General features: G+C 41.2%; 1 long non-coding RNA gene across 1 annotated transcript; it reads right to left on the reverse strand.

Moving 5' to 3' along the window:
* Positions 1–2850: 2850 nt before the first annotated feature.
* LOC136481711 (uncharacterized) lies at positions 2851–5982 on the reverse strand. Its single transcript, XR_010764826.1, has 3 exons — positions 5620–5982; positions 5294–5465; positions 2851–3131 (listed from the first exon to the last, which is right to left on the reverse strand). It is a non-coding gene; the product is annotated as an uncharacterized lncRNA (long non-coding RNA).
* Positions 5983–22395: the final 16413 nt, after the last annotated feature.

Here is a 22395-nt window from a genome sequence, read left to right on the forward strand (position 1 = left end):
GGAGGATCCTTCACCCACTGACGCGCCACGTCTACTCTGATGAAGCCCTATGTGCGTTTCCGCTAGTATAACGATGTATTTAGGTGCGTAACCAAGTGTTCTAATACCTTGTAAACTTGTACTTCTATGTATGAACTGTGGTATCAACTGTTATTTGATAATGTGATGGTTCGATCTATTGGACTATCACATTATAATTCGTATCTGTGGATTTTCCCTTCGTGGAAAATCGGGATTGTTTCACTAGTCCACCTAGGCGTGACTGAAGCTTCATCGTCACATGGTTAGTTGACTTTGCTTGTATTTTCTACAGTTCTTTATATCCTAAATGCTTGTACATTGTGCTTCACTATCACTATGTCTAGTGAACCATTTTGAGAGATATTACTTTACTATATATGTTATCGACTTCGCCCCACCTTAAAGTTTTTTTTTCGTCCTCCCCCACTGTTGACAATGGCCAGGGACAGGGAGGTTAGGGACTGAATGAAGCTGAACAAGAAACAAATAGGGGACTCGCAGGAGGAACTACTACAGGGATGACAGGCAAGGCAGGGTGGTACAACAATGGCGCTAGAGGTAGATTCTTTTGGGAAGGAGTGGGAAATAAGAAGTATCATATGGTCAAATGGGAGGCCATGGCCACACCTAAGGAATTTGGAGGTTTGGGGTTTATTGATACTAGAGCCATGAACACAGTCCCCCTAGCAAAATGGATATACAAGTTGGATAGAGGTGAGGAGAGTATGGCATTAGAGGTGCTGAGAAGAAAATATCTGTAGGGTCGAAGTTTCTGTCAGATCAGAGATAAAAGAGGTTCTCAATTTTGGCAAGGTCTGCTTGGAATCAAAGACTGGTATGAGAGAGGAGCAAGTTGGAAAGTTGGAAATGGAGTAAGATTTGATTTTGGTATGATGTCTGGCTGCATACTTGTCCTCTTAAGACTAGCTTTCCTAGGTTGTTCAGAATATGCAGACAACAAGAGGCGTCAGTGGCAGAGATGCATGGAGAGGGTTGTCAGTTAGATTTGAGAAGAAGACTTGGATCTGAAGAGGTGATAGAATGGACAACTCTCATGAACAATCTTGAATCAGTAGATATTTCTGAGGTTGATGATGTCTTGCTATGGGCTGTATAGGCTCATGACTAGTGGAGGTGAGATAGATCTGAGGATGAAACAGCTGTGGGGAGAGAGGTTGCCCCTAAAGATAACCATTTTTCTTTGGATGCTTTGGCATGATAGGGTCTTGACAGGGGAGCAAAGGAAGGTAAGGAAAGGCAAAGGATCTGAAAAATGCAAATATTGTAATGGTTTAGAAACCTGTAATCACCTTTTCTTTAACTGTAACCAAGGTAATAAATAGCGGTGGTAGTTGCGGCCACAATAGCGGTAGCGTCCCATTGCCGCTACCGCTACGAGGTAGTGCTCTGAACTTTGCAGCCTGGAACTTTGCGGCCGCAATTCTGAATAGTAAGCAATATTGCGGGCCGCAATTGCATGTAGCAGGCCGCAGTAGTGTAGAAGAAAATAATATGTTTCTTTGCAAACTCTTAATGTGATAATTTAATGCGTGGAACACCATGTTTGTTTTATTAATTTAAATATGTGAGACATCAGTTCTTTGAGTGCAATTAAATGTCTATTTATACTCATTATTTATGATATATGTATTTAAAATTATGTGAGATTATCAAGTACCACTATTGGAACTTATCATCCACAATATCGCCCGCTATCCGCAATCCGCTACCTCGAAGCCAATCCACTACCAACCCGCTATACGCTATTTATTACCTTGACTGTAACACTGCACAGGTAATCTGGGTTTGGGTAAGAGTGAGCTTGAGATGGTTTGAAGGACCAATTTCAGTCACTAACTATCAAGAGGTGATGGGTATTGGAGAGGTGGTGAGAGATAACAATTTTGCATTCATCATTCTAGCTGCTGTTGTCGGGTTCCTGATACCGTGGATGAAGACGCAGAAGGAGAAGGACAAGCCATTGATGGAGGATTTGATTTTGAAGCTGCAGGTGGGACTAAAAGCCTGGTGATTTGAAGATGGCGACACAGCACCCTGAAGATCAATTGTTAAATTTGCTTTTGTGTCTAGAACTGTCTGTCTTTGCTTTTTTCTAGTTTGCTCTTTTGCTGTTATCAGCCCCCTTAGTTCTCGAGAGGTTTGAGAGGTGCTTTTGTTTGTTTCTCTGAAAACGCTTTCGACGTAAGCTGGTACTCCCAGCAGTTACTATCTTGCTTTCAATATAAGCAGGACTAACAGCCTTTGGTCTAAAAAAACTACAATGGCCAGTAGAAATACGACGAAAGAGAGAACCCAAGGAAGAGGAGGCCTCCGATGCTGGCGACCGTGCCCTGAGATATCTTGGAGGCCTGCATGCTGCCGCCCACCACCAGCACCTTGGTCCCAGAAGAGGATGACTCGCGGCTAGGATCTGCGGGCGAGCTGCGCCCCGTAGAGGCCATGTCCGGGCGCTGCCGCCGACCCATGGGCGAGCCGACTGCCCTGGAGACAGCCCCGCCCCGCGCCGGCACGCGGATGCAGCCGCCGCCAATGCACCATGCGCCCTCACCCGCAACAGATGCGGGATGCAGCTTCTGTATGGCTGACGAGGAGCCTAACGATAAGGATAAGGGGCAGTGTGGTCATTCGCCTTTGCTTTTCAGATTTGGAATTTTTTTAAATCGTTTCATCCATGTCCATCTGACAGACGTCTAAAGCAGGGGCAAACAGTTCATTCATATCAAAATAGCAAGGGTGAAAACACAAAGTTAAAAAAACAGGGACAAAATCACAATTTGAGTACTGGACAGGGGCAAGAACACAATTTTCACATTATTTTTTGGCTTAACATACTGCTTTATTAATGATAAGATGGAACAAAATGAGTGGAAATACATATTAAAATTGCTGATAGAACAAAATGCAAGGTACAACACTGGACCCGCAGAATAGAGTCAATGACCCAGATTCTTTATTTTGGGAAACAAACAACAAAAGGATTGTAGATCAACCGTGGTGGTCATCTCATCAAGCATGCATGAAGTTGTCTAATTCTTCACAATAGGCTCACTCGTCTTTGTGTTACAATTACAACCAGTGTTAACACAAACCTGCATAAAGTGTGCAGAACATTCAGCAATCTAAAAAGTGTTTTCTTCTAGAGCTTTATTTTCCCAGATACAATACTAAAAAGTATATCACAACATAATAACTGCATATTGCCTTTAAGTCATAATACCAGGAATTAGGAAAATAAATAATTGGTATGTCAAATAAATTTGAGTACTAGTGAATCCTAATGCATGTAAAATTGGATGAAACTATAATAAAGCTTCACCTAAAGTACATATTAGCTATTACCAAGAGCAAGTCATAATGGTATAAACACAAGTTAATAATAAAATGGAATTTATGTGCCATTCCCTTTAATAATTCAACAATGCTATAAGAGGGGAGTTGCATCCATGGTTTTCTTTTTAAAAGATAATACAAATAATCTTGAGGTAGGATATATAGAACCCCCCCCCCCCCCCCCCCCCCCCCGCCGCACACACATAATTATTTTTTTGTATCTGCACATTGACTTTGCGTTTGGTGCTCACATCCTTCATAACGTAATGCCTCCCACCAAAACCAAAGCAACTATACCTAGTGATTTAGATAACTATTTAAGCTCAACCCTCCACACAACCCACTTGACACACATGCATGCGAAGAATATTGTCATGATTCAAATTTTCAAAACACAATATCTCCTAACCCGTAAGTCCATTTTCTAAATAGTACGGAGATTATTATTGAAAACAATGTGCTAAACAAAGTGATATCCATGAAGGCTATGTTTCGATGCACTTTTTCTTTTAAAAAGTGTATAAAGAACCTGCAGTTGCACTTCATGTAACACAGTTGCAATTTACAATAATAACCACTTGCAACATGGATTACTGCTCAATTACTACTTAGTTGTAATGCAAAATACTTTGGTAGTAATCAAATTGTAATGTGTAGTTGTTTCAGTCTATGTGTTACTTGTGTATAGCATAGTATTTTGTGTTTCAACTACACTCTAAACCAAATTATAATTTAGTAGTAATTCAAGTGGCAACTTAAACCTTGTGCTCGTGCAATTTTTTAATGTGTTGCTTATGTATACCATTGTATTTTTGTGGTACAACTATACACCAAATCATGTTGTAATGGAGTAGTAATCCATGTGGCAAAAATGTGTTATTGTGTGTACCATATACAGTATTTACTATAAAATAAATCAGTTTGTGTAATTGAGTAGTAATCCATGTTGCAACTACACTTTGTGTGCAATTTGTAGTTGTTTATGTATACCATAGTATTTTTAACTACACACTAAACCAAGTTGCAATTGAGTGGTAATCCGTGTTGCCGCTACATTTTCTGTACGATGTATAGTTGTTTATATGTTGCTTCCGTATATATACCATAATATTTACAACTATACACTAAACCAACTTGTAGTAGGGTAGCAATGCATGTTGCAATTAATAAGTTACATGACGTGAAACTTCAAGATTTTGAAATCTTTTTTTAATTTTTTATGAATAAAAAAAATCTATTTTGGGAACTCTGAACTTATGGTTTAGGAGATATTGCATTTAAAAAATTAAATAATAAAAAGATTCCATGCATGCATGCATGTGAACAGATATATCAGGTGGATTTGTGGATGGTAAGATTTAAATAAGTAATTGAAACACTAGTATGTTCGGCTCGTATTAAATCGGCTTCTGCTGATTTGAACGGCTGGTTTGTTGTGAGAGAGAGACACTGCTCAACGGCTGATTTGTACGGATCAAAGGTGGCTGAATAGCACAAGCGAACAGAATTTATTAGCATTGTTTTGTCATGAAGAATATTGTTAGCATTGTTTTGGTTAGCACGCCAAACAGAAAATAAAAACAGGCGAGGAGACCTGCCGTGGTGACGAGACAATAAATAAAATTAAGAAAAAAATATGCCTAGGCGAGGAGGAATGTGCTCAGCGGCAGTTCTCACTGTATGTACAATTTATATATAAACTGCCAAATGGCGAAAAAGGATAATTGTGGCTCTAGGCACTGAGGAGTATATAACAATAAACACAACAAAACCCAAAAAATGTCAAAAGTAGCAATAGTTAATATACCAATGGACCATTGTTGGATATAGAAATATAAGAACTTGTATTAAGAAAAAATATTATGGAGAGTAGACTTAATATGAACAAATAATCATGACGAGAAGATGGTATGCTACTTACCACATGAACAAGTATTTTATAAAGCCTCTTGCCGTTGATGGATGCGCTCGGATCAACAGTGTACTTGACAATACCACGTGCCATACTAAGTGCTCCGGTCCCACCGACAATACTCCATTCATTAGGAAACGGAGTAGTCCCTATCACAGCAAGTGTCGACCCGTTGTACCTACTGCATTATGGTTTCAAAACAAGTACCACGTAAGGAACATAGCTTTGTCACATTCCGGCCTTTGCTTGTGAAGAAACATCATGCATGCCGAAACTACGCACAGGTACATATATATAGTATACATGTGTTTTTGCTTGTGATAGACGATTCTTACCTCTCGTCTTTGAACACTAAGTTCATGGCCGTGAACCAGCTGTGCTCAGCTTGAGGACTTGCCAACATATGGAAGCCCCGAGCACGCCCGACGACTTTTGCACTTGGATCTGCTGGTGGCCCGTCGAGTACAGGCCAATCAGTAACAGCAGTCGTACCGAAGCTATCACTAGATCCTTGTACCACTACTGCTTGGTTTGTGCCTGCTCCACTCGACACCTGATGGATGTATAGGGGGATATTCATCTCATCTTCAACTAGCGCGCAAATAAGGAGAGGAGCTATTGCGAAAAAGGCCGCGCAAAGGAGAGGAGCTCTTGCGAACAAGGCCATGGCTACCTACTAGTAGTTTGCACAGCTAAGAAAGCAAACCAGCGGTGTGTGTTCCAGAATGAAGGGATGCCCAGTACTTATATACACGGCCGGGAGCAGCATACTATGAGATGATATCAGCTATACCACTATAGAATACAAATTTAGTTATATTAAAAAAAATTGGTTGTAAATATAAGCTGTATTGAGTGAGTGAACCAATTTATTCTTTTGTAACAGTGTGTTTCCCCAAAGCAAGCCGAGAAAATAGGAGTTCGTTCAAACAGCCTGGAGTTCACCCTTTTCTGATGTAACCAATGGTCAGATTGCAAAGGCCATTAAATTGCAGCTGCTTGGTAATGTGATGTCTTCACCCTAACACTGAAGTGGAGAACATTAGGATTTCAGTAGCGTGCAGAAACGATTTTTTTTTTTTGCGACAATGCAGAAACGAATATTGTGATGTCAAATGTTCAAACTGCAGCCAATAATATGAGCTAGACACTGACACGCGCGCGGAGAGAGAGGGAGAGAGCGAGGGCGGCAAGTGTGTGCACATGTAGCAAGCAATTGAATAATACAAAGAAACTCAAACGATTCTTATTGTCCCCATACCAATACTATATTTCTCATGGACATCAATGATAATTTAGTTTACATGATACAATTAAACTGTTGTCACGGATTTAGACCATCAGTTTCATTACTCATCAATATAGTATAAGACACAATAATGGTTATGTCCTGGTTTTGAACACCGTAAAAAACTGGTTGTCCGTTGATGACATGTCTGACGTTGGTGGCATCTAGTTGTTTGATTTTCAAAATAATAACAGATGAAGCATTTAATTAAGAAGGCAGCAATAAATTGATCTGCAGAGGTATCTTTCTGGTCTCTACGTTACAAGTATCTGGTTTGTGGACTCGTTCATTTGAAATATGGATCTGGATTACTTGCCCCATGTTTTGTGGTTTTTTGGCTATGAAAGTGTTGAATGAACCAAAGAGGTGTGATAGAAAAAAGAGTTTTGTTTAAGAAATTTTGAGGAAACACCAGCCTAGTGGACATATGTGATGAAATCAGCTGCACCACTGTAGAGTACACATTTCACTACCAGAAACGTCAAATTTGCAGAGTGTTTTTAGGTTTGCCGAGTGTATTCCCTCGGGCACTCAGCGAACAAGTTCTTTGGCGAGTGCTGCGCTAAAAACACTCGGCAAAAAAAAAACACTCGGCAAAGAGGAGGTTTGCCGAGTGTCAAAAAAAACACTCGACAAAGAGGGGGTTTGCCGAGTGTTTTCTTTTTTGCACTGGGCAAAGAAATAAAAATCTTTTTTCTAGGAAAGGAGAAGAAAAAAATGAAAAAACAACTTTGCCGAGTGCCCAGATCTAGGACACTCGGCAAAGAAAAAAAACCTACTTAATTAACCGGATCCGCTCGCGCCCTCTCTCCTCCTCCCTCCCCAGATCCGCCGGCCCCTCTCTCTCCTCCTCCATGCCCTCTCTCTCCTCCTCCCTCCCCAGATCTGCCCGCCCCCTATCTCTCCGCCTCCCTCCCGACGGATCTCCGGCGTCGCCACGCCCGCGCCCTCTCTCCTCCTCCCTCCCCAGATCCGCCCACGCCCTCCCTCTCCTCCTCCCTCCCTAGATCCGCCCACGCCCTCCCCTCCCCCTTCTTCTTCCCCGGCGGGTGCCCCTCCCCTCCCTTCTTCCCCCGCCGGCGTGGAGGACCAAGATGAGCTCCAGGCCGACGGATCCGCGGCGGGTGGTCCTCGCAACGGCGGCTGGCATTGGATCCGGCGAGGAGGGCCAAGGGGAGCTCCACGGTGGCGGATCCGTGGTGGGTGGAACTCGCGACGGCGGCATCTGTCGGATCCGGCTGCTAGGGCTCGAATTCGGCGACGATGGGGTTGCGGCGGCCAGCGTGGGTCCGAGGTAGGTCAGCTCTCCCCATCTCCCTCTCTTTTCCTCTCTTCATCTCCCTCACTCTCTCCCTCGCCGGTGATTAGATCCACGGCGGAGGCGGGCGGATCCGGCGGGGAGCAGCAGCGTCGAGGCGGGCGGATCCGGCGTGGAGCAGCAGCGTGGAGGCGGCGGATCCGGTGGGGAGGTGCCCTCCGATGGCGGATCCGGCAGGGAGGAGCGCGCCGGCGGGCGGCGTGGTGGTGATCGGTGGCGGGGCGTGGTGGTGGTGGTGGTCGTGGCGCCGTGGTGGTGGTGGTGGCTGGCGGCTGTGGTGGTGGTGGTGGCCGGCGACTTGTTTTTTTTCCTAAAAAATGTTTGCCGAGTGTTTTTTGGGGACTCGGCACAGTCTTTGCCGAGTGCCCGACGTTTGACACTCAGCAAACAGCTCTTTACCATCAAAACCTTTGCCGAGTGCCCGAAGTTTAACACTCGACAAATGCTTTGCCGAGTGCCATTGGCACTCGGCAAAGCTGCTATATCCGGTAGTGTTTGATTATACATAAAAAAGTTTTTTTTTGTTGTAAATATAAGAAAACAAGAAAGGGCAAGAGAGAAATAAAGTATAAACGTGGCTAGGCGATTTGGACATAGTCTGGAATTTCTGGTGCAAAACTGCCTTCTACATTTTATTAGGAGGAAGATATTGGAAATGAATGGAGAAATCCAACAGATATGCTCCCTTTTTTTGAGCGACTTGCAAAACTGATTGATTTGGCAATAATTTCTTTAGGAGCTACTCGACATGCTCTTACCCTTGGTCTCGGTGAATGATAGTAAAACATTGGTTGTCCCTTGATGACAAGTCTCATGTTGGAGGCTCCCAGGTTGTTTACAATTTCCAAGAAAAAACCAATGAAGCACTTAATAAGCCAGCACCAAATCGATCTGCAGAGATTTCTGTCAGGTCTGTATGTAATAAATAGCTTATCAGCAGACAATTTTATTTTAAACATAGAGATCTGGATTACTTGCCCCAAGTTTTGTCATTGTTCAGCTATAAGAGCAGGATATGGATCCAATCATAAGAATAAATAAAATGTGTTTCCACTAAGGTCACCGTGAGAGAGGGCAGTTGAAACAATAAATAAATAAATACTCTTCATAATGCATTAGCCATAAAACATTATGAAACACACTTGGCGAGTTATTTAGTTTTTTACTAGAATATGAAACCAATAAATTTTCGGAATGTAAAATGGTCAGAGTGCATTAAAAAATGTTAAATAATCAGAGTCCATTTAATAAAATGTGCCTCGTATGCCAACCATGCGCACATGTAGCATGCTAAAAACTAATACAGAGGTCGTCAAAAGATTCTTGTTGCCCCCATAGCGGAACTATATTTTTTTGCGCGTCTTTGTTAATTTAGTTTACATCGTTTAAATAAATGATTGTCACGGAATCACAACAATAGTTTTAGTACTCAAGAATATAGTATGAGAGATCGAAATTGTTAAGTCCTGGTTTTGAACACCAAATACATAAAATCTTGATAGAGCTTTCAGCAATGTTTGTTACTTGGCACCCTTGTTGTTCACAACTTCCAAAAAAAATATTTGTCAAATCAATTAAAAATGCTAAAGAAAAATTAATCAGCATAGATATCTTTCTGATCTGATCACAAGAAAACATTGTCTTGACCATAAAAGCAATCTGGAGAATATCCCACACATTGCTTTGGGAATTTAGAGACAACATTAGATGACCACGTGATGATTGAATGAAAGAGGTGGGATATAAAAAAAAGAGTTTTTTTACCAAATTTTGATGAAATACCACCCTACAGGACATATGCGATGACATCATTTGCACCATGGTAGAATACAAATGTAGTTCCATATAGAAGGAAATTTTGTTGTGGATATAAGCTGTATTAAGTGAGTGAACTAGTTTATTCCTTTTACCCGTTTATTTTTCCCCAAGCTGCCTGGAGATAAGAGGAGTTCTTCAGAGTGGCCCGGAGTTCTCAATTTTCTTATGTAACCAATGGTAAGATTGTAATGGTTATTAGATTGCAGCTGCTTGGCAATGTGATGTCTCCAAATAAATTTGTTATGAAAATATATTCTACAACTAATATTCTAATGATACTTGTTTTGTATCATGAATATTAGAATTTTTTATATAAATTTAGTGAAAGTTCAAACTGTTTGCCTCATCAAAAAGCGAGAATTGTGTTCATTTGTGGACCGAGGGAGTATGTCGCTGGTATCCAGGTTGTTTCTGACTTTCAAAAAAGAATAGGCAAATAAGTTTAAAATGCTAACCACAAATGAATATACAGTGTTATCTTTCTGATCGGATCATAACAAAAAATATGTCTTGACCATAAAATCAACTTGGAGAGTTTCCTGTGCGTTGCTGCAGGAATTTAGAGATTTTGGAAATTTTAAGGGGGGGTAGAATTGTAACACCCTGAAATTTGAAATTTTGGAAATAGAGCTAAAATGCTTTAATTATGAAATTTTTATGCTCATGAAACATAGGAAAATAATATTTTTCACTAAATTAAAATTCATGATAAGGTAGCAAAATGAGTGTGCATACATGCTGTGGCATATTATTTTTATATTGGTGGTGGTGGTGGCCGGCGGCTATGGTGGTGCTAGTGGCCGGCGACTTGTTTTTTTTTTTCCTGAAAAATGTTTGTTGAGTGCTTTTTGGGGACTCGGCATAGTCTTTGCCGAGTGCCCGACGTTTGACCCTCAGCAAACAGCTCTTTGCCGAGTGCCCGACGTTTAACACTCGGCAAATGCTTTGCCGAGTGTTTTTGGGGCTTTGCCGAGTGCCCTTGGCACTCGGCAAAGCTCTTGTATCCGGTAGTGTTTGATTATACATAAAAAAGTTTTTTGTTGTAAATATAAGAAAACAAGAAAGGGCAAGAGAGAAATAAAGTATAAACGTGGCTAGGCGATTTGGACATAGTCTGGAATTTCTGGTGCAAAACTGCCTTCTACATTTTATTAGGAGGAAGATATTGGAAATGAATGGAGAAATCCAACAGATATGCTCCCTTTTTTTGAGCGACTTGCAAAACTGATTGATTTAGCAATAATTTCTTTAGGAGCTACTCGACATGCTCTTACCCTTGGTCTCGGTGAATGATAGTAAAACATTGGTTGTCCCTTGATGACATGTCTCATGTTGGAGGCTCCCAGGTTGTTTACAATTTCCAAGAAAAAACCAATGAAGCACTTAATAAGCCAGCACCAAATCGATCTGCAGAGATTTCTGTCAGGTCTGTATGTAATAAATAGCTTATCAGCAGACAATTTTATTTTAAACATAGAGATCTGGATTACTTGCCCCAAGTTTTGTCATTGTTCAGCTATAAGAGCAGGATATGGATCCAATCATAAGAATAAATAAAATGTGTTTCCACTAAGGTCACTGTGAGAGAGGGCAGTTGAAACAATAAATAAATAAATACTCTTCACAATGCATTAGCCATAAAACATTATGAAACACACTTGGCGAGTTATTTAGTTTTTTACTAGAATATGAAACCAATAAATTTTCGGAATGTAAAATGGTCAGAGTGCATTAAAAAATGTTAAATAATCAGAGTCCATTTAATAAAATGTGCCTCGTATGCCAACCATGCGCACATGTAGCATGCTAAAAACTAATACAGAGGTCGTCAAAAGATTCTTGTTGCCCCCATAGCGGAACTATATTTTTTTGCGCGTCTTTGTTAATTTAGTTTACATCGTTTAAATAAATGATTGTCACGGAATCACAACAATAGTTTTAGTACTCAAGAATATAGTATGAGAGATCGAAATTGTTAAGTCCTGGTTTTGAACACCAAATACATAAAATCTTGACAGAGCTTTCAGCAATGTTTGTTACTTGGCACCCTTGTTGTTCACAACTTCCAAAAAAAATATTTGTCAAATCAATTAAAAATGCTAAAGAAAAATTAATCAGCATAGATATCTTTCTGATCTGATCACAAGAAAACATTGTCTTGACCATAAAAGCAATCTGGAGAATATCCCACACATTGCTTTGGGAATTTAGAGACAACATTAGATGACCACGTGATGATTGAATGAAAGAGGTGGGATATAAAAAAAAGAGTTTTTTTACCAAATTTTGATGAAATACCACCCTACAGGACATATGCGATGACATCATTTGCACCATGGTAGAATACAAATGTAGTTCCATATAGAAGGAAATTTTGTTGTGGATATAAGCTGTATTAAGTGAGTGAACTAGTTTATTCCTTTTACCCGTTTATTTTTCCCCAAGCTGCCTGGAGATAAGAGGAGTTCTTCAGAGTGGCCCGGAGTTCTCAATTTTCTTATGTAACCAATGGTAAGATTGTAATGGTTATTAGATTGCAGCTGCTTGGCAATGTGATGTCTCCAAATAAATTTGTTATAAAAATATATTCTACAACTAATATTCTAATGATACTTGTTTTGTATCATGAATATTAGAATTTTTTATATAAATTTAGTGAAAGTTCAAACTGTTTGGCTCATCAAAAAGCGAGAATTGTGTTCATTTGTGGACCGAGGGAGTATGTCACTGGTATCCAGGTTGTTTCTGACTTTCAAAAAAGAATAGGCAAATAAGTTTAAAATGCTAACCACAAATGAATATACAGTGTTATCTTTCTGATCGGATCATAACAAAAAATATGTCTTGACCATAAAATCAACTTGGAGAGTTTCCTGTGCGTTGCTGCAGGAATTTAGAGATTTTGGAAATTTTAAGGGGGGGTAGAATTGTAACACCCTGAAATTTGAAATTTTGGAAATAGAGCTAATATGCTTTAATTATGAATTTTTTATGCTCATGAAACATAGGAAAATAATATTTTTCACTAAATTAAAATTCATGATAAGGTAGCAACATGAGTGTGCATAAATGCTGTGGCATATTATTTTTATATTGGTGGTGGTGGTGGCCGGCGGCTGTGGTGGTGTTGGTGGCCGGAGACTTGTTTTTTTTTATTTTTTCCTGAAAAATGTTTGCTGAGTGCTTTTTGGGACTCGGCATAGTCTTTGCCGAGTGCCCGACGTTTGACACTCAGCAAACAGCTCTTTGCCGAGTGCCCGACGTTTAACACTCGGCAAATGCCGAGTGTTTTTGGGGCTTTGCCGAGTGCCCTTGGCACTCGGCAAAGCTCCTGTATCCGGTAGTGTTTGATTATACATAAAAAAGTTTTTTTGTTGTAAATATAATAAAACAAGAAATGGCCGGATTCCCGATGCAAAATGTATAAGAGAGAAAAAAAGTATAAACGTGGCTAGGCGATTTGGACATAGTCTGGAATTTTCTGGTGCAAAACTGCCTTTTACATTTTATTAGTTGGAAGATATTGGAAATTAATGGAGAAATCCAATAGATATGCTCCCTTTTTTGAGCGACTCGCAAAACTGATTGATTTAGCAATAATTTCTTTACGGGCTACTCTAGATGCTCTTACCCTTGGTCTCGGTGAATGATAGTAAAACATTGGTTGTCCCTTGATGTCATGTCTAATGTTGGAGTCTCCCAGGTTGTTTACAATTTCCAAGAAAGAACCAATGAAGCATTTAATAAACCAGCTCCAAATCGATCTGCAGAGATTTCTGTCAGGTCTCTATGTAATAAATAGCTTATCAGCAGACAATTTTATTTTAAACATAGAGATCTGGATTACTTGCCCCAAGTTTTGTCATTGTTCAGCTATAAGAGCAGGATATGGATCCAATCATAAGAATAAAAAAATGTCTTTCCACTAAGGTCATGGTTAGAGAGGGCAGTTGAAACAATAAATAAATACTCTTCATAATGCATTAGACATAAAACATTATGAAACACACTTGGCGAGTTATTTAGTTTTTACTAGAATATGAAACCAATAAATTTTCGGAATGTAAAATGGTCAGAGTGCATTAAGAAATGTAAAATAATCAGAGTCCATTTAATAAAATGTGCCTCGTATGCCAACTATGCGCACATGTAGCATGCTAAAAAATAATACAGAGGTGGTCCAAAGATTCTTGTTGCCCCCACAGCGAAACTATATTTTTTTGCGCGTCTTTGGTAATTTAGTTTACATCGTTTAAATAAATGATTGTCACGGAATCACAACAATAGTTTTAGTACTCAAGAATATAGTATGAGAGATCGAAATTGTTAAGTCTTGATTTTGAACACCAAATACATAAAATCTTGATAGAGCTTTCAGCAATGTTTGTTACTTGGCACCCTTGTTGTTCACAACTTCCAAAAAAAATATTTGTCAAATCATTTAAAAATGCTAACGAAAAATTAATCAGCATAGATATCTTTCTGATCTGATCACAAGAAAACAATGTCTTGACCATAAAAGCAATCTGGAGAATATCCCACACATTGCTTTGGGAATTTAGAGACAACATTAGATGACCACGTGATGATTGCATGAAAGAGGTGGGATATAAAAAAAAAGAGTTTTGTTTACCCAATTTTGATGAAATACCACCCTACAGGACATATGCGATGACATCATCTGCACCATGGTAGAATACAAATGTAGTTCCATATAGAAGGAAATTTTGTTGTGGACATAAGCTGTATTAAGTGAGTGAACTAGTTTATTCCTTTTACCCGTTTATTTTTCCCCAAGCTGCCTGGAGGTAAGAGGAGTTCTTCAGAGTGGCCCGGAGTTCTCAATTTTCTTATGTAACCAATGGTAAGATTGTAATGGTTATTAGATTGCTGCTGCTTGGTAATGTGATGTCTTTAAATAAATTTGTTATGAAAATATATATCTACAACTAATAATCTAATGATACTTGTTTTGTATCATGAATATTAGAATTTTTTATATAAATTTAGTGAAAGTTCAAACTGTTTGACTCATCGAAAAGCGAGAATTGTGTTCATTTGTGGACGGAGGGAGTATGTTGCTGTATCCAGGTTGTTTCTGACTTTCAAAAAAGAATAGGCAAATAAGTTTAAAATGCTAACCACAATTGAATATACAGTGTTATCTTTCTGGTCGGATCATAACAAAAAAATGTCTTGACCATAAAATCAACTTGGAGAGTTTCCTGTGCGTTGCAGTAGGAATTTAGAGACAACATTTGATAAGCATGTGTTGAATTGATGAAAGAGGTGTGACAGAAAAAAGAGAGTTTTGTGTAAGAAATTTGAGGAAATACCAGCCTAGTGGACATATGAGATGATATCAGCTACACCACTATAGAATACAAATTTAGTTATATTAAAAAAAATTTGGTTGTAAATATAAGCTGTATTGAGTGAGTGAACCAATTTATTCTTTTGTAACAGTGTGTTTCCCCAAAGCAAGCCGAGAAAATAGGAGTTCGTTCAAACTGCCGGGAGTTCACCCTTTTCTGATGTAACCAACGGTCAGATTGCAAAGGCCATTAAATTGCAGCTGCTTGGTAATGTGATGTCTTCACCCTAACACTGAAGTGGAGAACATTAGGATTTCAGTAGCATGCAGAAAAGAGTTTTGTTCACCCTAACACTGAAGTGGAGAACATTAACATTAGCATACAAATTTAGTTATATTAAAAAAATTGGTTGTAAATATACACTACCGGAAACAGTAAAATTGCCGAGTGCCTGAGGGTTTGCCGAGTGCATTCCATCGGGCACTCGGCAAATATCCTAGTTACCGAGTGTTTTTAATTCAACACTTGGCAAACAGCTAGCACTCGGCAAGACCCAACTTTGTCGAGTGCCTAATAAAAAACACTCGGCAACCTACAACAAAACACTCGGCAAACAAGAACACTCGGCAAAGTATAGGCACGTGCGCTGGGCGTGCGGCGGCCATGTGACGGCCATTGTGTGCGCCGCCCTGCCGTTAGAACTTTATCGAAAAGGTTTGCTGAGTGTTTTTTATTGACACTCGGCAAAATAATGTTGTTGCCGAGTGTTTTTTATTGGCACTCGGCAAAATAATAATTTTTTTCCTCTCTTGCCATCCAAACTTTTTCTACTCTCCACATACAACATGTGGTACTACATGTTAAAATTTGGTATATTTCTCGATATGTTTGCTATATTTAATTAATTTATTACATTTAGAGGAATTTTTGGTTTTAAGTCAAATTTGAACTGCAAGTGATTCAAATAATGGAATAAATTGAGTGAAAAAATCATATTCATGTTATTGAGTCCATTTTGGGGCCTTACTCGGGAAATGAAAAAAAATTTCGAACATTTTGTTCAGGAAACACGACCACAAACGTGTGGCCGAATGGTTTTTAAATTCTAAAAAAAGCAAACAAAGTCTGAAAATGACGAGATTTGTCAAGATCTCCTGATATCATACGTGGAGACTATGGAAAAAAATTGAGAAGGTTTCGCATAATTTGTCACGTACGACGCTTACAAACCGAAGCATCTCCTGAAGAAGAATCGTAGCGTTGAGAAGGATCCGGTAAGATTTGGAGTCAAAGTGAAGGTCAAATTGGGGTTTGACTTCAATACTTTTTGTATAGGCAATAGACAAGCATAGATTGGTTCATGTAAAATTTTGGTAATTTTTCGGATTCGTTTGATAATTTTAATTTATTAACTGCAATTATAGAATTTTAATTGATATAAATTGAATTTGAGCTATAACTGCATGAAATAATGGATTAATATTCATAGAAAAATCAAATATGCATTGTTGAGTGAATTTGACAAGGTATTTTCAAATTACATCGTAACAAATTTAGTAAAACACGTTATGAAGAAGGAGGATGGGTGGGCATGAAATATCAATTTATTTTGCCGAGTGTTAACTGTACGACACTCGGCAAACAATATAGTTGCCGAGTGTCATATAGTGGACACTCGGCAACATACCCAAGCCGACCCCACTTACCAATACCATATCTGTTGGAAATTGAAAAAAAAACAATGCCGAGTGCCCGCAATCTGGCACTCGGCATACCTTTGGTTTTTACCCTATCCGGCCACACACTCACACACCCCCCCGCGCACACACGCCGCGCCGCCGGACCGCCCTCCGTGCCGCTGGACCGCCACCCCCCACCCCGCGCCGCCAAACCGCCCTCTGCTGCCGGGCCGCCACCCCCCCCCCCCCCGCAGCCGGGCCACCACCCTCCGCCGCCAGCAGGCCGCCCCCCCCCCCCCCCCCGCCCCCGCCGGGCCCCCGCCATCCCAGCGCGACGCCGCTTCCGGCCCCCGGAGCGACGCCCCTCCTGCCACTGCACGGCAGCCCGGCCACCCGGTGCCCCTGCCTTCCAGCGTCTGCCGCCAGGTTGTCCCCCTCGCCGGGGTAGCTGTCCTTCCCCGATTCGACATCCTTGTCCGGTGACTGTCCTTCCCCCATTCCTGCTCCGGTCCTCCCAAGGTGAGCCCCAATCTCCACCCCTAATTCACAAGATTTGAACTCTGTAGCAGTGAGTCAGGAGATTGCGAGCTCTGTTTGGTGGGAAGGGCAGGGCCACATGTTCTAGATGCGAATTTGCTCCATGCGCATTTTCAGGACTGCCTAGATGCATACCTGTCACTGTACTGTCGTGTTCTTTTTAACTGATGGCAAGGTCAAGTACGTGAAATGATGCATATCTGGAAGACTGCTAGTCTGCAACTGTATATTCTAGTTCCTATCCTGTATCAGCAATATTATACTCTGTGAGTACAGTCATCATGCATTCCATTCAGGTTGTAGAATCATACAACAGCAAACGAATGGAATGGAAGGATGGTGTCATCTTGTAGTGTTTTGCTTGTGTAGGGCTTCTGTATTCCAGCTAGTAGCCTAGTTTAATGCATGTTTCATCCTGTAAATTAATGGCTAGTTTAATGCATGTTTGGTCCTGTAAATTAATGGATGTTTCATCTTCTAAATAATTTTATTTAGTATGACGTACGGGTGCTCCAGCATTCTGGTGGATGGTCCTTGTTTCATTCCTCGCTTTGCAGTTGTGCTTGAACTTGTCTGATTATTTCCTCGATCAGTTATGTTGCGCTACACGCTCATGCAAATTATACGCGCCTTGTATGGTGGTGATTTCGACAATTTTGCATGCGATGCATCATCTATTCAAAGGTTAAGTATATTGAGAATCTTATAGAAATTATAAAGCCATTTAAAAAGCAAGAACAATGAGCAAGATTCTCAAAAATTTTCAGAAACGTTCTAAGCATATATCAAAACCATCTCATACCATCCCTCAAAAAAAATCTCATACCAGGGCCCGTTTCAGCAGAGCTAGCCATAAGAAATCCATAAATTAATTTTAGAGCTACCTGTTTATAGCTCTAGAAAATTCTGAATCTAAAGCTACAGCTACATTCTTTTAATGATCTCGCTATACACTTACTGACCCGATGCATTTGGCTCTCTATTATCTTCAACTTGTAGGTTTTTCTCGCCGCTCCCTGCCCCACCCTGCCCCCTGGTTCCGCCTTGCCCTCCCGCCGCCCCACAACTTGCCGTCGTTTTGCAAGGTATAAGATGTGTATTTGGTTGTCGGCCATCGTGCCATTTTATTTGTTGCAGGTTTTGAAAACCTCCCCGTGCAGGCGAGGTGTTGCCGAAGTTTAGATTTGACACTATTATGTTCCTTTTATTGCAGGAGAGTCTATTGCAACATCCTCGACTCGTCACTTTGCAGGACAGCAAGGTGAGGCATAAAAGACCCTTCTTTCCGTATCATGTTCGTATATCACGTAACCTAGCTAGGCGTCTCCCGTTCGAAAGAGATACGGTTGGAAATATGCAGATCTTTGCATATCTATAATTTGTTTCGAATTGTCCACGTTTTTTTGACAGCCCGAGGATGTGTAGATGCGGTTAGTTTCCATGCTCTACTCCGATCCATGATAGAGTTTCGGCAGCATCTCCCTATTGTTCTCCGGATACACAATCTCTCTTCCAAGACGTATATTTGGAGAACAGCGGGGAGGTGCTACCGAAATTCTGTCTCGGATAGGAGTAGAGCATGGAAACTAACCCCATCTACACATCCTCGAGTGGGATTAGGACCTATCTTCACCTATTAGATAGTATAGGAACATGTAGATACAACATGATTTTTTATATTACTCGCTGATATGCTAGAGGATGGATGACCGTGAGTGGATGTACACAGGCCGCTCTAGTCAGACTTCGTTGACCGATGAATGGATTGACAAGACCGATGCTTTCTTGGAACGGGCATTTGCAAGGATTAAAGGAGCTACTGTCACTTGGTGTCCCTGCAGCAAATGTGCAAACATGCGTCGGCAAACCAACGGTGGCCATGGGTAAACATCTTTGCAAGAATAGATTTACGACAGACTATACCAGGTGGATCTGCCATGGTGAAGCCGATCGTGGGAGAGACGAGGTCATGAGACAACGCATCGAGGAATATGATGGGGATGCTGGGGTAGGAGACATGTTAAATGACTATCATGATGCATACTTCGATGAAGGACGTAGGGAGGAGGAGCCAGAGGCTACCGCAAAGGCGTATTACGACATGTTGTCTGCGGCACAGCAACCCCTTCATAGGCATTCCAAGGTTTCTCAACTGGATGCCATTGCATGCCTAATGGTCGTGAAGTCCCAGTTTAGCTTGAGTCAAGATGCCTTCGATGTTATGCTCATAGTTGTTGGCAGCCTGCTCCCGGATGGTCACATCTTGCCAAAGAGCATGTATGAGGCACAGAAACTCCTTCGTGCACTTAAGATGTCATACGAGCAGATACATGCGTGTCCGAAGGGATGCATCTTATTTAGGAAAGAGTATGCGGAAGAAAAGTACTGTGTGAAGTGCGAATCGTCTAGGTTCCTAGAGGTAGACTCTAGTGATGGTCAGAAGAGGCAGCTCGCAATCCTCGTGAAGATCCTACGGTACCTTCCTTTCATAACGAGGATCCAACAGCTTTACATGACTGAGGAATCTGTGAAATAGATGACATGGTACAAAAATGGACGTCGATACAATCCTAAGAAGATGGTACACCCATCCGATGGTGAAGCCTGGACAAGGTTTGATGAGATTCATCGTGAGAAAGCTCTAGAGGCTCATAATGTACGTGTTGCGATGGCAACAGATGGGTTCAATCCTTATGGAATGGCAGCTGCCCCGTACACCTATTGGCCCATGTTCATAATGCCCCTCAATCTCCCGCCTAGCGTCGTCTTTCAATGACAGAACATATTCTTGTCGTTGATAATTTTAGAACACCCGAGGAATAATATGAGTGTGTACATGGAGCCTCTGATTGATGATTTGGTCGGTGCTTGGGACAAAGGGGTATGGACATACGACCAAGCTACAAAGACAAACTTTAAAATGCATGTTTGGTACTAGTACTCCATGCATGACTTGCCAGCATATGGGATTTTCTACTACTGCTGTGTTCACGGGAGGTTCCTATGCCCAGTATGCAAGGCTTCTCTGAAGTTCATTTGGTTGACGAAGGGTGGCAGTTATTCTTTGTTCGACAAACATCAACAATTCCTCCCTCCTGACCATCCATTTAGACTAGACATCAAGAACTTTATGAAAGATGTCGTAGTTAAAGACCCTGCACCGCAGATGATGACAGGAGCCATGATTCGTGCTCAGTTAGATGCTCTTGTGGTCAATAAACAAGAAGGTGGTTTTGTGGGATATGGCGAGCAACATGCTTGGACTAAGAAGTCGTGCTTGTGGAACCTCCCCTATTTTGATGATCTTCTTCTTCCACATAACATTGATGTAATGCACACTAAAAAGAATATCGTCGAGGCAATTTTTGGTACAATCATGGACATTCCTGATAAGACAAAGGATAATGTTAAGGCTCGAGTGGATCAAGCGAGGTTATGCGATAGGCCAAAGCTAGACATGGTGCCTCCTAGAGCCGGCAAGTCATGGAGAAAGCCTAAGGCCGATTTTGTCCTGACGAGGGCCCAAAGGAGGGAGGTACTAGAATGGCTCCAAACGTTAATGTTCCTGATGGGTATGCAATGAATCTAAAGAGGAGAGTGAACTTAGCTACTATGCAAATCAATGGGCTCAAGAGTCATGATTACCACATATGGCTTGAGCGCCTACTTCCGGTGATGGTTCGAGGCTATGTCCCTGAGCATGTTTGGCAGGTGCTAGCGAAGTTGAGCAATTTCTTCCGCCAGCTTTGTGCCAAGGAGTTATCTCATACCGTGGTTGAAGAAATAGAAAGAATGGCGCCTGTGTTGCTCTGTAAGTTGGAGAAGATTTTTCCACCCAGCTTCTTCAATCTGATGCAGCATATGATTCTGCACCTCCCGTATGAAGCACGAATGGGGGGGCCTATGCAGGGCCGTTGGTGCTATTCAATTGAGAGATGTCAAAAGGTTCTTTGAACTAAATGTAAAAATAAATGCAAATTTGAAGCATCCATTGCAGAGGCATACATTCTAGAGGAGGTGTCAAACTTCACAACAAAATACTATGCTGACAACCTTCCTAGCGTGCATAATCCACTCCCTCGTTACAATGCCGGCGAAGATGAATCAAGCCTTAGCATTTTCTGAGGGCAACTCAGAAGTGCAAGTGGTGCGACCCACAAGACCTTGAAACATGAAGAGTTACGCACTATCATGCTGTATGTGTTGACCAACCTATCCAAAGTGGAGCCGTACATGCTGTAAGTTCTCAATAAACTTGTTCTCAAGTAGTCACTATTCTGTGTCCAACTCCCATGTTTCTTGTTGGTATAGAGAATTTCATCGTCAATTCTGGCGTATCAATGAAACCTATCCCGTAGGAAGCTGAGACCCTTCTCAGAGAGGGTGCGGGAAATGGAATGCCTGATTTCATTTCTTGGTTCAAACAGAAGGTACAGTCCAATTTAGCTCGTACTTAGTTTGACATTACAAGTTGCTCGTACATGAGAATAATATAACGAACCACCCTGCTTGAACTTGTAGGGCCAAACTGATGCGTCTATGAGTGCTGAGTTGAGACAAGTTGCCGATGGCTGTGCCTATAGGGTCAGGTCGTTTACTGGTTATGACGTGAATGGCTATCGCTTTCACACAACAAGCCATGAGCAGAGTCGGCCCAATCGAAGAACCACAAATACCAGAGTTTTTACGCCAGGCTTTGATGGGGTCGAGTACTATGGAAGAATTGAAGAAATATACGAACTCATGTTCCATGGTTGCAAACCTCTTAATCCAGCCATATTCAAATGCCATTGGTTTGATCCATCAGTAGTGAGACGGACCACTAATCATGGGCTAGTCGAAATTCGACAATCATCCGTCTTACCAGGAGACGATGTCTATATTGTGGCTCAATAGGCCATGCTAGTTTATTATCTCTCATACCCGTGCCAAATCGACGACCGTCTTAAGGGTTGGGATGTTGTGTACAAGATATCGCCACACGGTAAACTAACTGTACCAAACAATGAAGATTATAACATAGGCCCAACACATATGATAGAGAGTTCTTCCAAGAAGATGGGCTCAAAGGGAGTTTTGAGATAGACTTAACCGAAGCGATCGAAATGGAAGTAGACAATGAAAGGGTTGCTGACGAGGACGCTGGAGACGAGGTT

Source organism: Miscanthus floridulus, chromosome 9 (assembly GCF_019320115.1).
Source record: "Miscanthus floridulus cultivar M001 chromosome 9, ASM1932011v1, whole genome shotgun sequence".
In the NCBI taxonomy this organism is placed as follows: domain Eukaryota; kingdom Viridiplantae; phylum Streptophyta; class Magnoliopsida; order Poales; family Poaceae; genus Miscanthus; species Miscanthus floridulus.